This window comes from Quercus suber, unplaced genomic scaffold (assembly GCF_002906115.3).
Source record: "Quercus suber isolate HL8 unplaced genomic scaffold, Cork oak 2.0 scaffold_148, whole genome shotgun sequence".
NCBI classification, from domain to species: Eukaryota; Viridiplantae; Streptophyta; class Magnoliopsida; order Fagales; family Fagaceae; genus Quercus; species Quercus suber.
The window spans coordinates 762,499-771,590 of record NW_027069609.1 but is presented as its reverse complement, the minus strand read 5'-3'; the positions used below and the strand labels follow the sequence as shown (position 1 = coordinate 771,590).

Here is a 9,092-nt window from a genome sequence, read left to right as displayed (position 1 = left end):
GAGAGAGGGATAGTGACGGAGATAAAGGTGACGAGGAGTCCTGTGAGGGAACTTCAGGAAGTCCTAGAGCCATGTTTGTTGCGGGGCTCAGACTGCCCCTGACGGCCTTACACCGACAGCTGGCTAATTTTCTTAGGTTGTCCATTAGCCAGATTGCTCCCAACTCACGGAGGATCTAATACTATATATAATAGTAGAAGTTTTTACGAGGTGCTGACACGTAAGCCAAAACAACCCCCTTAAAATGCTGCCACGTTTCCAGTTTCTTATTTAAAAAACCGTTCGGTGCACCATTTAGGAAAAGTCTTATAAAAACCCAACCCGCTTAAAAAAAAAAAAGAAAAAAAACATAAAAACCCAAAGCAGACATATGTTGCAGAGAGAAAAAGAGAACCGAAAAAGAGAACGATAGAGAAAGAACTTCGGTCTGCGAAGATGGTGGAGAGAGGAAAATCTGAGAAGAAAGTTAGGATTTGCCACCATCAGACCACCATACCCTCCACCGGTATATTTTCTGTCTTTTTGTACCGAAGGTCAGCGTACTCCCTTCCTCTTGAAATATTGTTTTTGTTGTTTGAAAGATTGAAACTCCTCATCATTGTTTTTCCTATTCGAATTAGAATCCTAAATATTCAATATTTCTATGTTTTTGAATTCAAAACCGGCAATTCCCCTTACTTAATTTTCTAGGGTTCTTCTTTTACCCTTTTAAAAAAAAATTAGATGGGTTGATTCTCTTTCTTTGGATGCTTTGGTTCCAAATTATCCCTCTATATCTCTTTTGGTGGTAACATTAGGGATTTTGCCCTTGATTTACTGTGGTTAAAAGTCAAAATTTGCCTTGGATTATTTAAAATCTGAATGTATTAGGCGAACAACTTTATTTTTAATATACAATTTGTTTGATAGAATTACTGATCGATTTTTTGTTTTATCCTAGAATTCTTAATCCATGTTGCCAATTAAATTGTGAAAGGTTGTTTCGTACGCATCTCAAAACTCTAATTTTTTTTTGGTTGAATGGGTTTAGATTTGATTCGTTTTTGTTTTGGGTTTTTGGGTTTTCTATCAAAATGTTTGTTTCCTCAATTTTAGATATTTGCTTTTGTTTTGTTTTGTTTTCTGTTTTTTTTTTTTTTTTTTTTTTTTTTTTTTTTTTTCTTTTCGTTTTTAAATTTGGGGATTGAATATGATTTAGGTTTGAATTTCTTGGTTGGATCGGTTTAGATTTAGTTATAGTTAGTTTTGGTTTCGAGTTAGGCTTCGATTAGCATGCCTCTGCTAGGTAATTTGGCCCGTTGTTTATTTTTTACATTTTAAATTATTTTTGCATTAGTTCTGGCTTGATTTAGATTGGTTTGGTTTTGAGTGATCATTTTCGGAATTCATTGTATTTGTTTCTCAAAAAAAAGAAAAAAGAAAAAAAAAACTGTTGTCTATAATTCCATCTTCTCCTACTTTTCTGCTCCTTCCCTGTAACAAGAAAGATTCCATTCTTAGTTTCTGATCTTACATAGTTTATGCCTTATTATTCTTTCTATACCATTCAGTGTTGTTTATATAATTATATTCCATCTTCCTAATAAATCTTCCCTTTCCATTCTGTCTTTTTTCCAATCGCAAAATACTGATTTTCTATGCCAGAAAAAGCCATTAGGTTTTCTGCAAAAGGAATTACTCAATCAAGGTTAAAGGTTTGGCTACCTATTACCCTAATCTCGCATTTATTTTTTCAATTTCTTAAGTTCTGTTTTGTCGATTAGTGTATTGGTTAGATTTTGTTTTTTCTTTTTTGGGCCTATTTTTGTTAGATTTGTACTTTTTTTCGTTTGCCCCTGAAATTTGAATTGATTTATGTTTTGTTGATTATTGTATTTTGGTTAGATTTGGTTTTTATTTGGCAGTTTTTTTGTTAGATTTTCTTTTCTTGCCTCTGAATTTTGAATTCATTTAATTCTAGCGTTAAAAACGCTTCAAAATTATGCACATTTCAGGTCCAAGAATTAATTCAGTTTTCACTGTTTCTAGACTTCCATTTTTTTTTTTTTTTGCCACCTTTGAAACAAAATCTTTCCAAATCAAGATCAATACCAGTAGGTTTATTGTTCGTCACTTTAAACTCGTTGCTTTATAAAAGTTCACACTTTGAAACTTTTGATTAGATAACTAAATGAATATGAATGCTGCTTAAAGAAAACACACACATTGTTTACATTAAACTTTAGGTAGATGGTACAGCTTTCATACGAGAAATTCATAGATGAGTATGGATTAAAAAAAAATAATTGTTTAAGTTCTTAGTGTTATCCCTTGAATCCTCTGTATAATTGATACCTGCCTTTGTAATTAATATTTACGATATAACAGCCCTACAACTCTTTGGTAACAAAGGCATTCTTTCTATTTGGTGGAAAGTGAAGCCCTTTTGGCATTTATAGCATTGTGTTGTGGTCTAATGTTTAATATTCAATTGTAGAAGTCTGAAAATAACATTTTGCAGCTGAAGATGCTATTACTTTACAATTTGATTAAGAATTTAGTAATGAAAACAATTACCACCAGTTATTGACGGCATTACAAAGCTTGAGTATACTTTGCCCTTCCTGTTTTAGCAAAAATCTTGCCTCTTAGCCTTCAATTAAATCAGAATCATCTATGTTATAAGTCAATTTCTGTTTCTACTTTGTTTCTTGAGGAAAATAAAAACAAGAATTTATTTTATTAATTTGATTAATGTATATATCTTCATCAATATTCTTAATGTGACTCACTTATCAAAGACAAAAAAAATTTAAGGCTTTTTAAAACAAAATAAATTCAGGCCCTGTCATCATTTGCTTCTGAACTCTAATTTCAGTGTGGGTGTGAGGAAGAATGAAGGGTATTATTCATTTGATGGAGAATTTCTATTTGGACTCATTAGCGAAATTTGTCATTTGTAAATTTCATAAATTAGTTTAGTTGCTGTAATTTTTTTTTTCATCTCCACTAATTTCCTCATTTTGTGTTGTATGTTTTCATTCTTAGGTTTTCTAACTTTGCCTAATAGAACCACAAAATTATAAGATTTGGGGAGAAATAAAAAGAAGTAGCTTCTTCTTCTTTTGGAATTTCTTGAGTTGGAGGTATTTCAATCTAGCACAGGAGCATACTAGAGCAAGATGACAAGTCAAGATGGTGCTGAACAACCTTGAGAAAACATGTAAGAACCTACAACTTATTAATATTTTATGTAAAATCAATTTTTGACAAGTTTAAAAATTTGCACCTCTTACAAATAATAAAATTTTTATTTGGTGTGACATCAATATTTTTCATGAACACTAATTTCCAGTTAGATACCTACTTGAGTCTTTTTTTGTTCTTGATTTAGTTTTGGTTGATTGGATGAGGTTCGATCCTTTAGTAATTTCAGATTTTGTTTGTTCATTTCTCCAGTGCATTTTAATCAATGGTTATTTCTGTGTGCAAAAGAATCATTTTCTGTAAGTAGATCAATTGTATTATGACGTTATATAGCTATTTGTTATTTTTTTGGAACCTGTTTTGTGGTGGTTGCAAGTTGGAGTTGGTTAACTAAATCTTATTTACTAATATAATGTCAGAGGTGCCTTTTCTCCGCATGTTATTTGGTCTTCGCATTATGAGGGAGGCATGTCTTTATATAAAAGAAGCTAGATTACTTATGAAACCAATGCTTTCTCAGCGTCCTAATTTTTCTCAATGTCTGTTAATGTCACATTAAAATTATAAGCGCTGCAACATTGCTATTTTTTTTTTCCTTGATGACCAAAAGTGAAGCACAAATCCACTATGTAAAAAAGAGGAAAAATTACAAGAACTAACCAGGGATTCTACTTTCAGTGATTTAAAGTGGGTGTGTAGTGTGATCCTCAATAGCCAAGTACTCTTTGTAAGCCTTTTGTTATTTTGGCTATTGAATTATTAACATTCTATTGTAGGTTTAGACAAATGGCTATCTACTTAAGTTGGTTTCAGAGTTTAAGAAAACAATGATCTTATATAAGGTGAGTTTTACTCTATTTATTATTGTTATTTCAAACATTTTTCCAATGAATTTATGTTGGTTTGTGGTCGGTAAACTTTGGGTAGTTGTGGATTTGTGTTTGGGTGTTGAGACATTTGTTGGTTGCAATGGTATGACCATTTTGGAGCTTTGGTTGGTGTTTCAGTTCACTAAGAAATTATATACGTTTGTGCATCCTATTCATTTGAAAAACTGTTTTGGAAGTCAGTTACATCAATATAGACTAACTGCATGAATTCAACATTTTTTGTAACAAAAAATTTGTTTATTGCTTTTTTGTAACTGTGGGGCAGTTGCATCTCATAAACAGTTAAAAGAGTGGTTAAACTATACATATGTTGCAGCCTGTAAATAGCAATGAAGCATAAATTTTAGTTTTTTGCCTATTAGAGGAACTTTCATTCATATTTCCCACACACCCCCCTCAAACTTCCAAGCCTTGGCTTCACATTTTCATCATTTTTGTTTCTCTGTTACTCTTTTCTTTTTTCTTTTTTTGATCTTATAAAATTTGGGGAATTTAAAACGTGATAATTTACTGTTTTTCAGATTGGAGACAATGAGGGTTTTTATTTTAATTTTTTCATCATACTTCCAATTCTATGTCTTTCAATGACCTCATTTTAGTGGGCAAGAAAATGAGTACAAACTACATTTAATGCTTACCATAAAAATGATTTTTTTTTTCTTAAGCTCATAGGCAAGTTACAATAGTATAAATGCCCAAATGAATTCTCCAACTGACATTGGCTGAATTCTCTTTTAGATTGTAGATTGATACTGAAATTGTTGAACTCATTTAATTCTCCTTTGTAGTACATCACTACCACAAATGATTTACAATTTTTTTTTATTTTTATATTAATATTAATTTTTTTATGGTAGTAGGTAGGCGCCTTATAATTGGTAAATAGCTGAACATGCATATACATTAGCCTTATCAATTTTAGTATCTTCTATTTGGGTTTTTACCAAGTTTTTCTTTTTTTTACTCTTTGATCTTCCATGGAAATTTGGCAACACCTTATTAAAAGACAAGAAAAATATGACTATATTCTAATAGATACTTTCCTATGTTTTTATTTTATTTTTTTATTGGACTTTGTTTTATAAGTAAAATTTTTATTAGACGTGTTTAAAGGAAAAAGAAATGATAAGAGCTATCTAACACTCATTCATGTGATCTAGATTTTAGATGGTAGAACTAATTTCGCATTTGCATGTGATCTTCATTTGGAATCAATTTAACATTAACATTTTGTTCTGAATCTTTTGATATGTCCAGGTATGCAAAAAGATCCTCAATGGCTTGGTTGCTTACAACATTAGACCCATAAAGACTTTTAAGAGAGAAAGCATGAAGTCCATAAACAAAGTGTTAAACTATTTGACTTTCGGTTTATTTTAGGATTTTAAATGTTATTTTGAGCTATGAATCTAAATTTTTATGATGTTATGAAGAAAGGTATTTGTTTTTCTTCTGCTGTAAGTTTAATTTTTCCCAGTTATTCAAATTGTGTTAATATATATTATTTTGATGAAGTATTATTTACTTTTGATGATGTTATATAAAAAAGAAAAGTACATTGATGATGCTATAAACAAACAACCAACACAATTATAAAAATCCCGTGCATTTGCACAGGGTTATAAGCTAGTTTTTATAAGTGTTGAGATCTTGTAGGGTTGTCTGAGTGGAGGACACTGTCAACTTTTGTTAGATGAATTCTTTTACTGCTATAGACCCTAGCATCTTTCTTCTTCTAAGGGGATGTACCATTTTGCCGTCAAGGAGAGGGATTTGAGATTAGTGTATGAGATGCTAGATTCAAATAGAGATTGGAAGAGTAAGTACTTTTTTGTTAAAGGGACGGACTGAGTGTGCTGTCAAGAAGAATGGGAGACGATGCCCTGTGATTATTTTGATAATACTTGGGCTTTCGTTAGGGATTCAACTTTTAGCCGACAGCTTTTAGACCGTCAGCTTTTTCATATACTTATTTATTTATTTATTTTTGAAGTGTCTTAACGCCGTCAGCCTATTTTTCTTTTTAGCCAACACTCGTCCTCTTATAACTGAAGACTAGAGGGATTTTATCCGTCGGGTTCTAGAGATTCCCTTAGAGGAGCGAAAGTGTTGGGATTTAATTACTCTTGACACTCTTTTCGCATACTGCAGGGGCCCCAGAACTGACGCCTAAAGCTCGCAAGCTAGAGGAATTTTCTCACCATCGTGAGTAGTTTGCTACCATTCCATTACTTTGGCTCTTATCGTCAATTTTTCTCATGCATATCTATTGTCCTTACAGAAATGGAGGTCGCTAAGCAACAGATAAGGGCTGTTGCTGCCCGTCAAAAGGAAGAAGAGGGTAAAAGGGGAGTTGACTTCCTCGTCAGCCCCTAAAACCGTCACTAAGGGTTCATTGAAGAGGAAACCCGACAGGGAGGATGGCCGTCCCCTTAAAAAGGTGGCCGTCACTTCTAGAAATAAGCCTCTAGAGAAGTCACCCCCCAAATCAGGCCATGGAGTAGGAAAGGGGGTGATGACTTTTTCCGGTCCTGTCCTTGAGGGGCCCCATTGCCTACTGATGCACAAGGATTATGATGTCAAAGAGGTAGAATCGTTCATAAAACCGACAGACATAGATCCTTGCGCTTTGTTGGGGAAAAAGGACTTGGGGGCGTCAGATTTGTTCAACCTAGCACGGGTAAGCCATCTCCCCTAGCTAGTTTTTTTTTAAAAAAAAAAAAAAAAAAAAAATCTTTTTCTTGTTTATTGATTGACGGCTGTATCCTTCTTAGGCTTTGGTACGTGTAAAAGCGCTCTAGGACCGGTGTGTGGCCAAGGAAGGGGTCGTTACTCGCATTAGTAAACATAACACTGACTTGTTGAACCAGCGAGTGTAGTACAAAGAGGCTGTTCGTCTTTTGAACGTTGAGCTGAAAGAGACAAAGTAGAAGTTAGAAGAGGCAGGTCGTCAGAAGGAGGAGTTAATAAGAGCTGACGACCCTTCGTGCGCAGGTGGAGACGGCTGGGGTTGACGTGGTCCAAAGATTCAAGGTGTTTGATTCCTTCATTGATTCTTGTGGTGGATACTACGGTACTGGATTTGAGGACTGCCTTAAACAAGTTGCGTCAGCTGATATGAACCTCAATCGACACGCTTTGAGACCCAACAAAAATATTGGAATACTTGCCCAAGAAAGCTAAAATTCAGATTTTTGATAGAACTCTGATCCAACGTTTATAAGCGAAACGCGAACCAAAGGTATAAGCAATAGACCTTGACCCAATGATTATAATTGAATCACGAACCAAAGGTATAAAGTTTGAACGCCACAAGGAAGAATCCCTGATAAGTTCACAGTTCTTGAAGAACCAAAAGAAGAGCAAAGCTTCACATTTTCTGATTTTTATTCAATAATATCTTTGAAAAACGTTTACAGACTTAATGGCCTATTTAAGGGCTTCATAAAACTTGACAAACAAGAAAATATATTCTAAAATAACTCGTAATTGATACCTAACCATATCAGGAATCAAATTTGATCTAAAAAGTGTTAAATGCACCTAAAAACAAGGAAATAAATCATCTAAACCTAAAATAACATTTTTTACATAAAAATACCAAAAATAATAAATTACAATAATTAAATAGTAAATTGTGCCGTACATCATCAACTTTTCCAGAGTTGGATTTATCTGGGATCACCTTGGATGATCCCTCGCCGATGACACCTGCTCACGATGCCATCGTTGTTGAAGGTGACGACTCCGAGGATGCCTTTCCTGAAGATAATGGCGTCGTTTTGGCTCAAACCGCTGTGAATCCTCCCATCACTACTCCCAACCTTTCTGTTGAGGTTCTAAACATGGAAAATCCTGCTATTCAAAAGACTTCGAGTGATGCTCTTGTTGCTCGACCATAGCTCCTCTTTTTTTTTTTTTTTTTTTTTTTTTTTTTTTTTTTTTTTTTTTTTTTTTTTTTTTTTTTTTTCATATTTTGTTTAATTTGCAAACAATGTTTCTAAGTGCTCCTTTGTTTTTGGGCGTTTGTTTGTAAGTGATATGTTTGTTGATGTTTGGTACCTTTCGTTTATGAACATGTATGTATTGTTATTTATCTTTGTGCTTTTCTTTCTGAGGAGTGTTTGCTTTGTAGACTTAATAGCTATTTTGTAGTCGTAGGCTAGGCCCGTTAGCTTAGTCGTGGATAATGATCCAATGGCACTGATTCGCGATGATTATAGGTTTGTTTATTTTTATGATGTCGTCAGCTTATTGAAGCCGTCAGCTTCAATGACCATTTTTGTATGTAGGACGCCTCTTTGGAGCCATCAGCTCCGATGACTGTTTATTTTATTAAGTAATGGGTGTCTATTTATGACATCGTTAGATTAGTGAAGCCGTCAGCTTTAGTAACTATTTTTACGTGAAGGGCGTTTTTAGTGGACCCGTCAAGTCTAGTGATCTGGTCTACTTTATTAAGTAATGGCCTCATCTATTTTATTGACTAATGAACCCTTTTGTCCCTTTAAGGGATTTTAATCATCTTTTCATTCTTCTGGGGTGAAGTTGTTCGCGTCATGGGCTAATGTTGGACTTGTTTGTTTTAAGGGTTTGATGAGTCTGTTGACTTTATAACCTTTTTATTCGTTATGGACTGGGCTATTGATGAGCCCGTCATCTTGGTGACACCGTTACTTGTACGGGACCGTTAATTTTATAGCCTTGTTCATATTATGAACTTGGCAAGCTCATCTTTTGACAATCTCGTCACTTTGATGAGACCGTCAGCTTAATTGGTCGATATTTTTTTCATCCCTTTGGGATATTGATGTTGTGCAGTTTTTGGATATCTGCTTCTTTTGCTTATATTTGGACCTGGTTCCTTGCCCATTCAAGGGTTTCAACCATGTTTCATCCTTTTGGGATGTATCCGTTTGTCCTATGGGCTTATAGTCGCCTACTTTTGCAGACTTAAGGTCATCCATTTTTTTAGGGACTTGGACTCTTTTTACTCTTTATGGACTTGAGGTCGTC

General features: G+C 33.9%; 1 long non-coding RNA gene across 2 annotated transcripts; it reads left to right on the top strand.

Moving 5' to 3' along the window:
- Positions 1–302: 302 nt before the first annotated feature.
- LOC136069043 (uncharacterized) lies at positions 303–8,032 on the top strand. Of its 2 annotated transcripts, XR_010630331.1 has the most exons (6): positions 303–533; positions 3,028–3,202; positions 3,963–4,028; positions 5,334–6,281; positions 6,358–6,756; positions 6,851–8,032. It is a non-coding gene; the product is annotated as an uncharacterized LOC136069043 (long non-coding RNA). The 2 variants fall into 2 exon arrangements; XR_010630332.1 differs by lacking the exon at positions 3,963–4,028 and having other exon boundaries at positions 305–533.
- The last annotated feature ends 1,060 nt before the right edge of the window (positions 8,033–9,092 follow it).